Here is a 12,603-nt window from a genome sequence, read left to right on the forward strand (position 1 = left end):
AGGGAATAGGGTGCCATTTAGGGTGCAAGGGAATAGGGTGCCATTTAGGGTGCAAGGGAATAGGTTGCCATTTAGGGTGCAAGGGAATAGAGTGCCATTTAGGGTGCAAGGGAATAGCAAGGGAATAGGGTGCCATTTAGGGTGCAAGGGAATAGTTTGCCATTTAGGGTGCAAGGGAATAGGGTGCCATTTAGGGTGCAAGGGAATAGGTTGCCATTTAGGGTGCAAGGGAATAGGGTGCCATTTAAGGTGCAAGGGAATAGTTTGCCATTTAGGGTGCAGGGGAATAGGGTGCCATTTAGGGTGCAAGGGAATAGGTTGCCATTTAGGGTGCAAGGGAATAGAGTGCCATTTAGGGTGCAAGGGAATAGCAAGGGAATAGGGTGCCATTTAGGCTGCAAGGGAATAGTTTGCCATTTAGGGTGCAAGGGAATAGGGTGCCATTTAGGGTGCAAGGGAATAGGTTGCCATTTAGGGTGCAAGGGAATAGAGTGCCATTTAGGGTGCAAGGGAATAGCAAGGGAATAGGGTGCCATTTAGGCTGCAAGGGAATAGTTTGCCATTTAGGGTGCAAGGGAATAGGGTGCCATTTAGGGTGCAAGGGAATAGGTTGCCATTTAGGGTGCAATGGAATAGGGTGCCATGCAGGGTTCAGGGAATAGGTTGCCATTTAGGGTGCAAGGGAATAGGGTGCCATTTAGGGTTCATGGAATAGTGTTCCATTTAGGGTTCAGGGAATAGGGTGCCATTTAGGGTGCAAGGGAATAGGGTGCCATTTAGGGTTCAGGGAATAGGTTGCCATTTAGGGTGCAAGGGAATAGTTTGTCATTTAGGGTGCAAGGGAATAGGGTGCCATTTAGGGTTCAGGGAATAGGTTGCCATTTAGGGTGCAAGGGAATAGTTTGTCATTTAGGGTGCAAGGGAATAGGGTGCCATTTAGGGTGCAAGGGAATAGGTTGCCTTTTAAGGTGCAAGGGAATAGGGTGCCATTTAGGGTTCAACCCATGTCTCTGCTGTTTTACAGCTCATCGGGACAGGCAGGGTAGCCTAGTGTTCAGCGCGTTGGACTAGTAACCAAAAGGTTGCAAGTCCAAACCCCCCGAGCTGACAAGGTACAAATCTGTCGTTCTGCCACCTGAACAAGGCAGTTAACCCACTGTTCCTCTGAACAAGGCAGTTAACCCACTGTTCCTCTGAACAAGGCAGTTAACCCACTGTTCCTCTGAACAAGGCAGTTAACCCACTGTTCCTCTGAACAAGGCAGTTAACCCACTGTTCCTAGGCCCTCATTGAAAATAAGAATTTGTTCTTAATAACTGACTTGCCTAGTTAAATAAAGATAAAATTGTCTGGAATAAAAATATCTTGCTTTTGCTCTACTTTCCTGATTTGAATCCCCTAGGCCTAGTTTTCAAAACAGATATTAAGTATATATAACTTTCTGAAACCCAGATGACAGTCTTTCTGTACTTCAGAAAACACACATAATTGTCACATAATTCATCTGTAAACATTTCACACTACATTTGATTAACCAATAGTAACGCATGCTAATAACGTACATTTAATAACGTACAGTTGAATAGAGCTTTGGCTGCTGTGACATACTAACCAAATACACGTCGGTTACCTGCGTAACCCTGTGTTGAGACGTCTCGTCAGGAATTACACACACGGTTCCCACCTCAACAGTTATAAAGCTACTGCTATTCCACTGACTAGAGTTGATTGGGTAATGGCTGTGATTAGGTAATGGCTGAGCGTTTCTACAGGGTAGGTCTTTTAGTATAGTCTAGGATGACAAGACATGCCAGTGTCTTGAAGACAATATTGTACCAGTTTGGTGAATAGCAACAAAAACCATTGACAGAATTGTAGCACATCTAAAAAAGGCTATTGCGAAGCCATTTAAAAAAATAGTTTTTTACTTCAGTACCAAACATTTATATTAGTGTACGATTGTCTAACCTTAGCCACAACCTAAACTGTAAACCCATTTTGACACAGTGTTGAACTATTCTTATTTTAAAAAATCAAATCAAGCAGGTCGTTTCATTATGAACTGGCGTTCTTTCCCCTGAACTCGCCTGACTCTCTAAAACACGACTGTTGACTTGGCAGTGAGTAAGAGTTACATCCCACATTGCACCCTATTCACTAAATAGTATACTACTTTTGAACAGTGGCAATGGGTCTTAGTGCACTAAAAAGGGGATATGGTGCCATTTGAGAAACAACTACATATGAAGAAGGTGGAGAAAGGACATATGGTGTCTGTTAGCACCAGGTCGTTTTCTTATGGAAAAATACAACATTATTTTTAGAGCTAAAATCATGGAAAGCAACATCCAGTCGACTGTGAAAACAACATTAGAAACAGGTAAACATACTGCAAAATGTTTTGGAAATAAAGTTCTCTTTGATCTTAATCTTTGTTCTGGGTACTAAACTTTTGTTTTGGGGATTAACAGGCAACTTCTATTAACTCTATTTATAAACGCTAAGGTATTTATCATGCTTGTTTTCCCTGTGATAACAACATCAATGGGTGAAAGTCATAATGGAAGGCTGTAGTACGTTGTCGTTCTCTAAGAAACCATTTCCTTTCTACCAACTTTACTGCTGGGTTAACTACTGAGGTAATGTTGAATTGTAATGTTTGCAAACAGATGTAAATATGATCATAGTAACCTACAATATTAAGCCTTACACATAGATGATAGAATCTGACTCTATGTCCAAATAGTCACAAGTTATGACTTGTAAACAGGACATAGCACAGTACTGTGCATATTAGCACTGTCAACAAGAGCGAGGTACAAACCAATGCAAGGTGAGAGGCAATATGAGAACAGATGTTGTTATGAAATAGAGAATAATGACTGTACAGGCTGACCAAACATATGCATATGTGTGAGGTTTGTGGTTGGTGTGATAGAACAGTCCTCCCAAGACTAAACAATGACTTCTTGCTGAACTCATCAAGCAGACACGAATAACATTTGTGTGGAACTGTGAGGGTGTGGCCAAAGTTGAGTGTCTGGAACAAACAGCCAGCCAGTCGTTCTAGCTAGCAGCTAGTAAGAGCCAGCTAGCAGCCATCCAGTCATTCCTGCTAGCAGCTAGTAAGAGCCAGCTAGCAGCCATCCAGTCATTCCAGCTAGCAGCTAGTAAGAGCCAGCTAGCAGCCAGCTAGTCATTACAGCTAGCAGCTAGTCAGCACCAGCTAGCAGCTAGTCAGAGCCAGCTAGCAGCTAGTCAGAGCCAGTTAGCAGCCAGCCAGTCATTACAGCTAGCAGCCAGTCATTACAGCTAGCAGCTAGTCAGCACCAGCTAGCAGCTAGTCAGAGCCAGCTAGCAACTAGTCAGAGCCAGCTAGCAGCTAGTCAGAGCCAGCTAGCAGCCATCCAGTCATTCCAGCTAGCAGCTAGTAAGAGCCAGCAAGCAGCCAGCCAGTAATTCCAGCTAGCAGCTAGTCAGAGCCAGCTAGCTAGTCATTCCAGCTAGCAGCTAGTCAGAGCCAGCTAGCAGCCAGCCAGACATTATAGCTAGCATCTCGTTAGAGCCAACTAGCTAGTCATTCCAGCAAGCTGCTAGTCAGCACCAGCTAGTAGCCAGCCAATTCTTACAGCTAGCAGCTAGTCAGCACCAGCTAGCAGCTAGTAGGAGCCAGCTAGCAGCCAGCTAGTCATTACAGCTAGCAGCTAGTCAGCACCAGCTAGCAGCTAGTCAGAGCCAGCTAGCAGCTAGTCAGAGCCAGTTAGCAGCCAGCCAGTCATTACAGCTAGCAGCCAGTCATTACAGCTAGCAGCTAGTCAGCACCAGCTAGCAGCTAGTCAGAGCCAGCTAGCAACTAGTCAGAGCCAGCTAGCAGCTAGTCAGAGCCAGCTAGCAGCCAGCCAGTCATTACAGCTAGCAGCTAGTCAGAGCCAGCTAGCAGCCAGCCAGTCATTACAGCTAGCAGCTAGTCAGCACCAGCTAGCAGCTAGTCAGAGCCAGCTAGCAGCCAGCCAGTCATTACAGCTAGCAGCTAGTCAGAGCCAGTCAACAGCCAGTCAGTTGTTCTAAATATCAGTTAGTCAGAGCCCCTGCAGGTCATACTAGGACTAGGACTGCATCTCAAATCACACCCTATTCCCTACATAGTGTGCTACTTTTGAACAGGGACCTGGTGAAAGTAGTGCACTACATAGGGTATAAGGTACCATTTGGGATGCAACGTAGGAGAGTCCGTTGCTGTTGTGGGGCTGAGAGGGAGTGCGGGTCTCAGAGTCACTTGCTTGGCAACATGGGCAGGATTGACGCTGGCGTTAGTTAGCAGCCGCTTGGCACAGAGTCGGTCATAGACCTGCAGAGAAAGCAAAAACAACACTTCAGCTATCTTTGGCTGTACAGCCCTGTTCCAGCTGCTGGTTCAAAGTACGGTCACTGGCACACGCCCAGAACAAAAGGCTATGAAAAAAAAAACACTAAAGGAACAAGCCACAACCACTTCATATGAAGAGAACAAGGAGCACAAGGAGACGGAATGTCTGGAACCAATGGACTTGGCTTGGAACTTAGCTCGCAACTTGTCACGATTCTGTTGCAGAATTGTTGGCAGTATTGCTAACATGCATGTTTGATCAACAATAACAAAAATAGCACAAAATAACGGAATGTCTTTGGAACCAACGGAGGTCTTAACTTGGACCAGGACTTGTGTCTTCATTCTGTTGCAGCAGAACACAGAATTACTAACATTGATCTTTAAACAAAGTCTTAATGTCTTCTTTAGAGAGGATTGCAACGAGAGCCATATGAATCAGTTTTTCACAAGCCTACTGAAAAATCCATTTGCAAATATAATACTTTTAAAAAATTGAAAGATTCCACGTCACACACAAAAAAACTCTACTTTAATCCATGCTTTTGGTTACTACCATACATTGGATAATAGGTTGGAGTCCCTCTCCCTAAATGTCAATAGGGTCAGTGGTATCATCATTATTCAAGACAGTAATTGTTGTTGAAAAACTATTTGCGAGCAATGTGCTCTCTCTGTATCTCTGTCTCAAGACGTGGATGTCGATTACGGCAGCCCCTCTCTGGTTCAGAGGGGTTTAGGTTGAATGTGGAAGACACACATCAGTTGAATGCAATCCGTGGTACGACTGACTAGGTATCACCCTTTTCCCTTTTCTCTTCTCTATCACTCTGTTTCTGTCTAACTCACACACCTTCACTCTCCCTCTCTCCCTGTCTCCCTCACTCCCTGTCTCCCTCTCTCCCTCTCTCCCTGTCTCCCTCTCTCCCTCTCTCCCTGTCTCCCTCACTCCCTCTCTCCCTCTCTCCCTGTCTCCCTCTCTCCCTCTCTCCCTGTCTCATGGAGTCCTACAGCGTGATGGTAAAACCCCCTGGAGTTATTATTTTCCATAGGGCCTACACCCTACAATTACTGCTCATTTCAGATCCAACTGAATGCAATGTAAACTAAAGTATATTAGCAGCTCCTTCAGTATTTATCAAACACTACAGAATATCTATGTTGTTATTTTTCTTCAGTGTCACGTTCAGCACCACACCGTTTGTGAAAATACCTTGTTCTGAAACTAAATTAATAATTACACACATATTTCTCAACCATTAATTAGGCCGTCGGGGCGAAGGTAATAATTGGGATGTACCTTTAGGTAATAATTGGGATGTACCTTTAGGGAAATCTAAACGGCAGGATAATTACGTACGGCTTTCTACAGGCTTATTATTAACTGGGATGAACAAAAACAGCTTTAGTGTTCTTGGTGTGATGCCATGACTTCAGAGAGGCACGGCACACTACGCCTAAACTCATTGAAATAACAGCAAGTAAAACAACAGCTTTACTGGTGGTACCTTCTACCTCGTTGTTACTGTATATGACTTACATATAGTCGAGACATTAAAAATGTCAGAACTGTTATATTCAACCTACTGTTGTTTAATACAGTAACTGCCTTTCGACAGAGAGGATCAACCTACTGTTGTTTAATACAATAACTGCCTTTCGACAGAGAGGATCAACCTACTGTTGTTTAATACAATAACTGCCTTTCGACAGAGAGGATCAACCTACTGTTGTTTAATACAGTAACTGCCTTTCGACAGAGAGGATCAACCTACTGTTGTTTAATACAGTAACTGCCTTTCGACAGAGAGGATCAACCTACTGTTGTACTTGAACTACTACTGAACGTACGTCAGGTATCTTTCTCACTGATCTGTGGGATATTCTGCAAGTGGGTGTTTGGTTGGCAAGTTGTAGGCCTGCGAGTCCACTGGCTAATTCTACTGATTTGCTGCCAATGGAGGGAGGCTGTGTGGGGTTTTGGTTCAGCAGAAAGGGACAGAACACCTGTATTCACCCAGGGGGCTGAAGAGAGGGGTTAGTAGTATTACAACACCTTTTCCCAAAACCCCATTCATAGATTATGTACTTCACACCAGTATTATTCCACCTTGCATCCCAGTGCTGGCTTTCCTCTGAAGCTAAACAGGGTTGGTCCTGGTTGGTTCCTGGATGGGAGACCAGATGCTGCTGGTAAGTGATGTTGCGGGGCCAGTAGGTGGTTCTCCTTTCCCCAGGTCAAAAAATAATAATATCCCAATGCCCCAGGGCAGTTGTTGGGGACATTGCCCTGTGTAGGGTGCTACCTTTCGGGATGGGACATTAAACGGGTGTCCTGACTCTCTGTGGTCATTAAAGATCTCATGACGCTCATCGAAAGAGTAAGGGTTTTAACCTCCGGTCCTCATGGCCACCTAATCATCCCCAGCGTCTATTGGCTCATTCCTCTCCCCTGTAACTATTCCCCAGGTCATTGCTGTGCATTTCACCTGGTAAAAAATAATAAAAATGCTACTGTTGTCAGTCCAGTATAGAGCGCTATGTCAACACACAATGTGTTCTTACTGACACATTGATACGCTACAATTAGATTGAATGTTTATCTAAGTTACATCAAAGTTGGACCAATTCGTTATCAGATCAACACCAAACGCTTAGGTATTTCACACAACCAAGTGTTCATACAAGATCAATATAACGACCTGCCTTTACATGTGACATGATTATGTAACATAAATCAATCAGGCCACAAAGCAATGTACCAACACAAACAAACCAAAATGCGTGCAAAAAAAATAAAGAGTAATAATATTCAGTGTTCTTTCTAACAGGAAACCCTATCTGACACGCAGCCCTTCCACTTCCTGTTAAAGAGTTAGGGCGTTAATAGACCATCTGCACCAAATGGCATACCCCTATTCCCTGTATAGTGCACTAGTTTTGACCAGGACTCATCGCGGTCCTGGTCAAAATTAGTGCACTATACACGGAATAGCCATTTGGTAGGTACACGTGGTATCAGCTCACCCGCTGACACAATGACGTACAAGGACCAGTAAGGAGTGAATGGAGAGCCCGTTCAAAACAGTCATTCCAAAGTAACATACAATCCATAATGAATGAATTCATCCAATAGCTATTTGCTAATTTCCACCTATTGAAACAAAGCAGTTATTTTTCAACTAAACTCATTTTGTAATGTTACATGTGAAGATACTAAGGAAAGCCAAATGCAACACAATATAAGTTAGGTTAGCCTTATTATCCTGGTCAGACCCCACAGCCTTATTATCCTGGTTAGACCCCACAGCCTTATTATCCTGGTCAGACCCCACAGCCTTATTATCCTGGTTAGACTCCACAGCCTTATTATCCTGGTTAGACCCCACAGCCTTATTATCCTGGTCAGACCCCACAGCCTTATTATCCTGGTTAGACCCCACAGCCTTATTATCCTGGTCAGACCCCATAGCCTTATTATCCTGGTCAGACCCCACAGCCTTATTATCCTGGTCAGACCCCACAGCCTTATTATCCTGGTCAGACCCCACAGCCGTATTATCCTGGTTAGACCACACAGCCTTATTATCCTGGTCAGACCCCACAGTCTTATTATCCTGGTCAGACCCCACAGCCTTATTATCCTGGTTAGACCCCACAGCCTTATTATCCTGGTCAGACCCCACAGCCTTATTATCCTGGTCAGACTCCACAGCTCTTTAGTCTGTAGTAACCTTATTATCCTGGTCAGACCCCACAGCTCTTTAGTCTGTAGTAACCTTATTATCCTGGTCAGACCCCACAGCTCTTTAGTCTGTAGTAACCTTATTATCCTGATTAGAACCCAAAACTGTCTTTTGATATTGGTTTTATTAGTAAATTGTAGAAATGTTCCATATGGGGAAATGCATCAAAAGGGGATTATTCCTGGATTTTGAAAGTTACATCTTGAAAACACCCGCTGTGAGACTTTCGGTGGGGAGGTGGGGACACACAAGAAGGAGAAATTGGTGATTCCCAGACCAAGCTACCGTCCTCCTCACTCAAAACAAATACACTGACGGGTAAAGGAGGAAGTAAACTGCACACTGGTCCATCTGTTCAACAGCTTCTGCCCCTTGGTGTCCCAGGGAAGCTCCCGGGCTAGTTCAACGTGATCCCAGGGAAGCTCCCGGGCTAGTTCAATGTGACAGCTCCTTGGTGTCCCAGGGAAGCTCCCGGGCTAGTTCAATGTGATCCCAGGGAAGCTCCCGGGCTAGTTCAATGTGACAGCCCCTTGGTGTCCCAGGGAAGCTCCCGGGCTAGTTCAATGTGACAGCCCCTTGGTGTCCCAGGGAAGCTCCCGGGCTAGTTCAACGTGACAGCCCCTTGGTGTCCCAGGGAAGCTCCCGGGCTAGTTCAACGTGACAGCCCCTTGGTGTCCCAGGGAAACTCCCAGGCTAGTTCAACGTGACAGCTCCTTGGTGTCCCAGGGAAGCTCCCGGGCTAGTTCAACGTGACAGCTCCTTGGTGTCCCAGGGAAGCTCCCGGGCTATTTCAACGTGACAGCTCCTTGGTGTCCCAGGGAAGCTCCCGGGCTATTTCAACGTGACAGCTCCTTGGTGTCCCAGGGAAGCTCCCGGGCTAGTTCAACGTGACAGCTCCTTGGTGTCCCAGGGAAGCTCCCGGGCTAGTTCAACGTGACAGCTCCTTGGTGTCCCAGGGAAGCTCCCGGGCTATTTCAACGTGACAGCTCCTTGGTGTCCCAGGGAAGCTCCCGGGCTATTTTAACATGACAGCTCCTTGGTGTCTCATGGATGCCCAGTAAAGACCCTATTAACTTAGTTGATTCCTAACCACTCACCACAGGATTAAGCCCTAACCCTAATCCAGACAGTCAGACCAAGCCTGTTTGTCTGGAAGAAACTGCTCATCCATTAACAATCACTGCTGACTGGGAACCACTTGGGGTCTCCTTTCCCTTGGCAGGGAAATTTACAAAACAAGTTCTTAGTTAAAGGGGAGAGAAGAGAGAGAGACATTAGAGGAGGGAAGGATACATTAGAGGAGGAGAGAGACATTAGAGGAGGAGAGAGACATTAGAGGAGGAGAGAGACACAGGAGGGAGAGAGACATTAGAGGAGGAGAGAGACATTAGAGGAGGGAAGGATACATTAGAGGAGGAGAGAGACATTAGAGGAGGAGAGAGACATTAGAGGAGGAGAGAGACATTAGAGGAGGGAAGGAGACATTAGAGGAGAAGAGAGACATTAGAGGAGGGAAGGAGACATTAGAGGAGGAGAGAGACAAAGGAGGGAGAGAGACATTAGAGGAGGGAAGGAGACATTAGAGAAGGAGAGAGACAAAGGAGGGAGAGAGACATTAGAGGAGGAGAGAGACATTAGAGGAGGAGAGAGACATTAGAGGAGGGAAGGAGACATTAGAGGAGAAGAGAGACGTTAGAGGAGGGAAGGAGACATTAGAGGAGGAGAGAGACAAAGGAGGGAGAGAGACATTAGAGGAGGGAAGGATACATTAGAGGAGGATAGAGACATTAGAGGAGGGAAGGAGACGTTAGAGGAGGAGATAGACATTAGAGGAGGGAAGGAGACATTAGAGGAGGAGAGAGACATTAGAGGAGGAGAGAGACATTAGAGGAGGAGAGAGACATTAGAGGAGGAGAGAGACATTAGAGGAGGGAAGGAGACATTAGAGGAGGAGAGAGACAAAGGAGGGAGAGAGACATTAGAGGAGGAGAGAGACAAAAGAGGGAGAGATATTAAAGGAGGGAGAGGCATTGGTGCTTGTTTGTACTGGCTTAAATTCATATGTGTTGGTCAGTCCCCTGAAGGAGAGGTGTGAAGTGCAGGGCAGGGTAGGACAAAACAGAGCAGACAGCCTAAATGTTGTATAAAAAGAAGAAGCAGGTTAGGATTAAGATGACATAATTGAGAGTACACAGACAGACAGACAGACATTGAAGATGACCTATTTAGTTTAATCTTCCCTCTAAAACAGACAGGATTTCATTCAGGCCTTCAGATGGAGGCAAATATAATTCATTCAACTCACTACAACATCAATCTTGTTAATATGTTATTTCTACACTACTTCTACAACCTAGTTATGATCCCTTATGTGTGTGTGTGTGTGCAGTATGTGTGTGTGTGTGCAGTATGTGTGTGTGTGGGTGTGTGCATGTGTGTGTGTGTGTGTGCAGTATGTGTGTGTTTATGTCTGTGTGTGGGTGTGTGCATGTGTGTGCGGTGTGTGTGTCTGTGTGTGGTGTGTGTGTGTGTGCAGCATGTGTGTGTTTATGTGTGTGTGTGGGTGTGTGCGTTGTGTGTGTGTGTGTGCAGTATGTGTGTGTTTATGTCTGTGTGTGGGTGTGTGCATGTGTGTGCGGTGTGTGTGTTTGTGCGCGGCTTGTGCGATGTGTGAAGTGTGTGTGCAGTATGTGTGTGTATGTGTGTGAGTGTGTGCAGTATGTGTGTGTGTGGGTGTGTGCATGTGTGTGTGTGTGTGCAGTATGTGTGTGTTTATGTCTGTGTGTGGGTGTGTGCATGTGTGTGCGGTGTGTGTGTCTGTGCGCGGCTTGTGCAATGTGTGTGTGTGTGTGTGTGTGTGTGTGTTCAGTATGTGTGTGTATGTGTGTGTGTGGGTGTGTGCATGTGTGTGCGGTGTGTGTGTCTGTGTGCGGTGTGTGTGTGTGTGTGTGTGTGTGTGTGTGTGTGTGTGTGTGTGTGTGTGTGTGTGTGTGTGTGTGTGTGTGTGTGTGTGTGTGTGTGTGTGTGTGTGTGTGTGTGTGTGTGTGTGTGTGTGTGTGTGCAGCATGTGTGTGCTTATGTGTGTGTGTGGGTGTGTGCGTCGTGTGTGTGTAGACTTCTTTGTTTACCTTTTCATTTCTCAGGTGTGTGTACTGTATAAAGGTTGGTGTATCAGGTGTGCGTTTCATGGTAATCAAAAGCCAACATCATAAAAGGTAAATGTTGTGAAACTGCCTCAGGGAATAACTTGGCTAAACAACTTCAGAGTCATGTTTTTGTGTCTGTAATGATAGGGTGCCACCGCCAATTATAGTTACATACGATACAAAACAACTAACCCCAGACAGGTGAACAAACAAATTCCTTACCTATGGTCACGGCACTTACACACGCACTTATACACACGCACACACGCACGCACAAACACGCATGCACACACATACACACACACACACACACACACACATACTAACTCACAGACAGCTCACCACCACTGAAGGTGTAAACCCAGATAACCTCAGCCAACGCCTAAGAGTAGGTTAGGCTGAGGTGAAGCTGAGGTAAATCTGAGGTAAATCTGAGGTGAAGATGAGGGGAAGTTGAGGTAAAGCTGAGGGGAAGTTGAGGTGAAGCTGAGGTGAAGCTGAGGGGAAGTTGAGGTGAAGCTGAGGTGAAGCTGAGGTGAAGCTGAGGGGAAGTTGAGGTGAAGATGAGGGGAAGCTGAGGTGAAGCTGAGGTGAAGTTGAGGTGAAGCTGAGGTGAAGCTGAGGTAAATCTGAGGTGAAGCTGAGGGGAAGCTGAGGTGAAGCTGAGGTGAAGCTGAGGGGAAGTTGAGGTGAAGATGAGGGGAAGTTGAGGTGAAGCTGAGGTGAAGCTGAGGTAAATCTGAGGTGAAGCTGAGGAGAAGTTGAGGGGAAGCTGAGGTGAAGCTGAGGGGAAGCTGAGGTGAAGCTGAGGTGAAGCTGAGGTGAAGCTGAGGTGAAGCTGAGGGGAAGCTGAGGTGAAGCTGAGGTGAAGCTGAGGTGAAGCTGAGGGGTGAAGCTGAGGGGAAGCTGAGGTGAAGCTGAGGTAAAGCTGAGGAGAAGTTGAGGGGAAGCTGAGGTGAAGCTGAAGCGAAGTTCTGGATGATGACATCTTCGTATTCTGTCAGGTACCCTCTGACTGGCATGGACAGAATGAGGTCAGAGGAAGCATCACTACATAACACTATGCTAGTAACACCAATGCTAACGCACAAATTCAATGTTTTCATAAAGTGAATGCAATGCCTCAACAAAATTATTTTAAATGCCACCCATTAAAGGTACAGAATGTATACCACCCATTAAAGGTACAGAATGTATGCCACCCATTAAAGGTACAGAATGTATACCACCCATTAAAGGTACAGAATGTATGCCACCCATTAAAGGTACAGAATGTATACCACCCATTAAAGGTACAGAATGTATACCACCCATTAAAGGTACAGAATGTATGCCACCCATTAAA

At 45.6% G+C, this 12,603-nt stretch overlaps 1 long non-coding RNA gene across 1 annotated transcript in view; it reads left to right on the forward strand.

Annotated features, from left to right (window-relative positions):
* Positions 1-2,247: 2,247 nt before the first annotated feature.
* Positions 2,248-12,603, forward strand: part of LOC123994203 — a 33,294-nt gene continuing 22,938 nt past the window's right edge. The window contains exon 1 of the long non-coding RNA XR_006831597.1: positions 2,248-2,380. This is a non-coding gene — a long non-coding RNA (uncharacterized LOC123994203). The remainder of the gene's footprint in view (positions 2,381-12,603) is intronic.

This window comes from Oncorhynchus gorbuscha, linkage group LG13, assembly GCF_021184085.1.
Source record: "Oncorhynchus gorbuscha isolate QuinsamMale2020 ecotype Even-year linkage group LG13, OgorEven_v1.0, whole genome shotgun sequence".
Taxonomy (NCBI): Eukaryota; Metazoa; Chordata; class Actinopteri; order Salmoniformes; family Salmonidae; genus Oncorhynchus; species Oncorhynchus gorbuscha.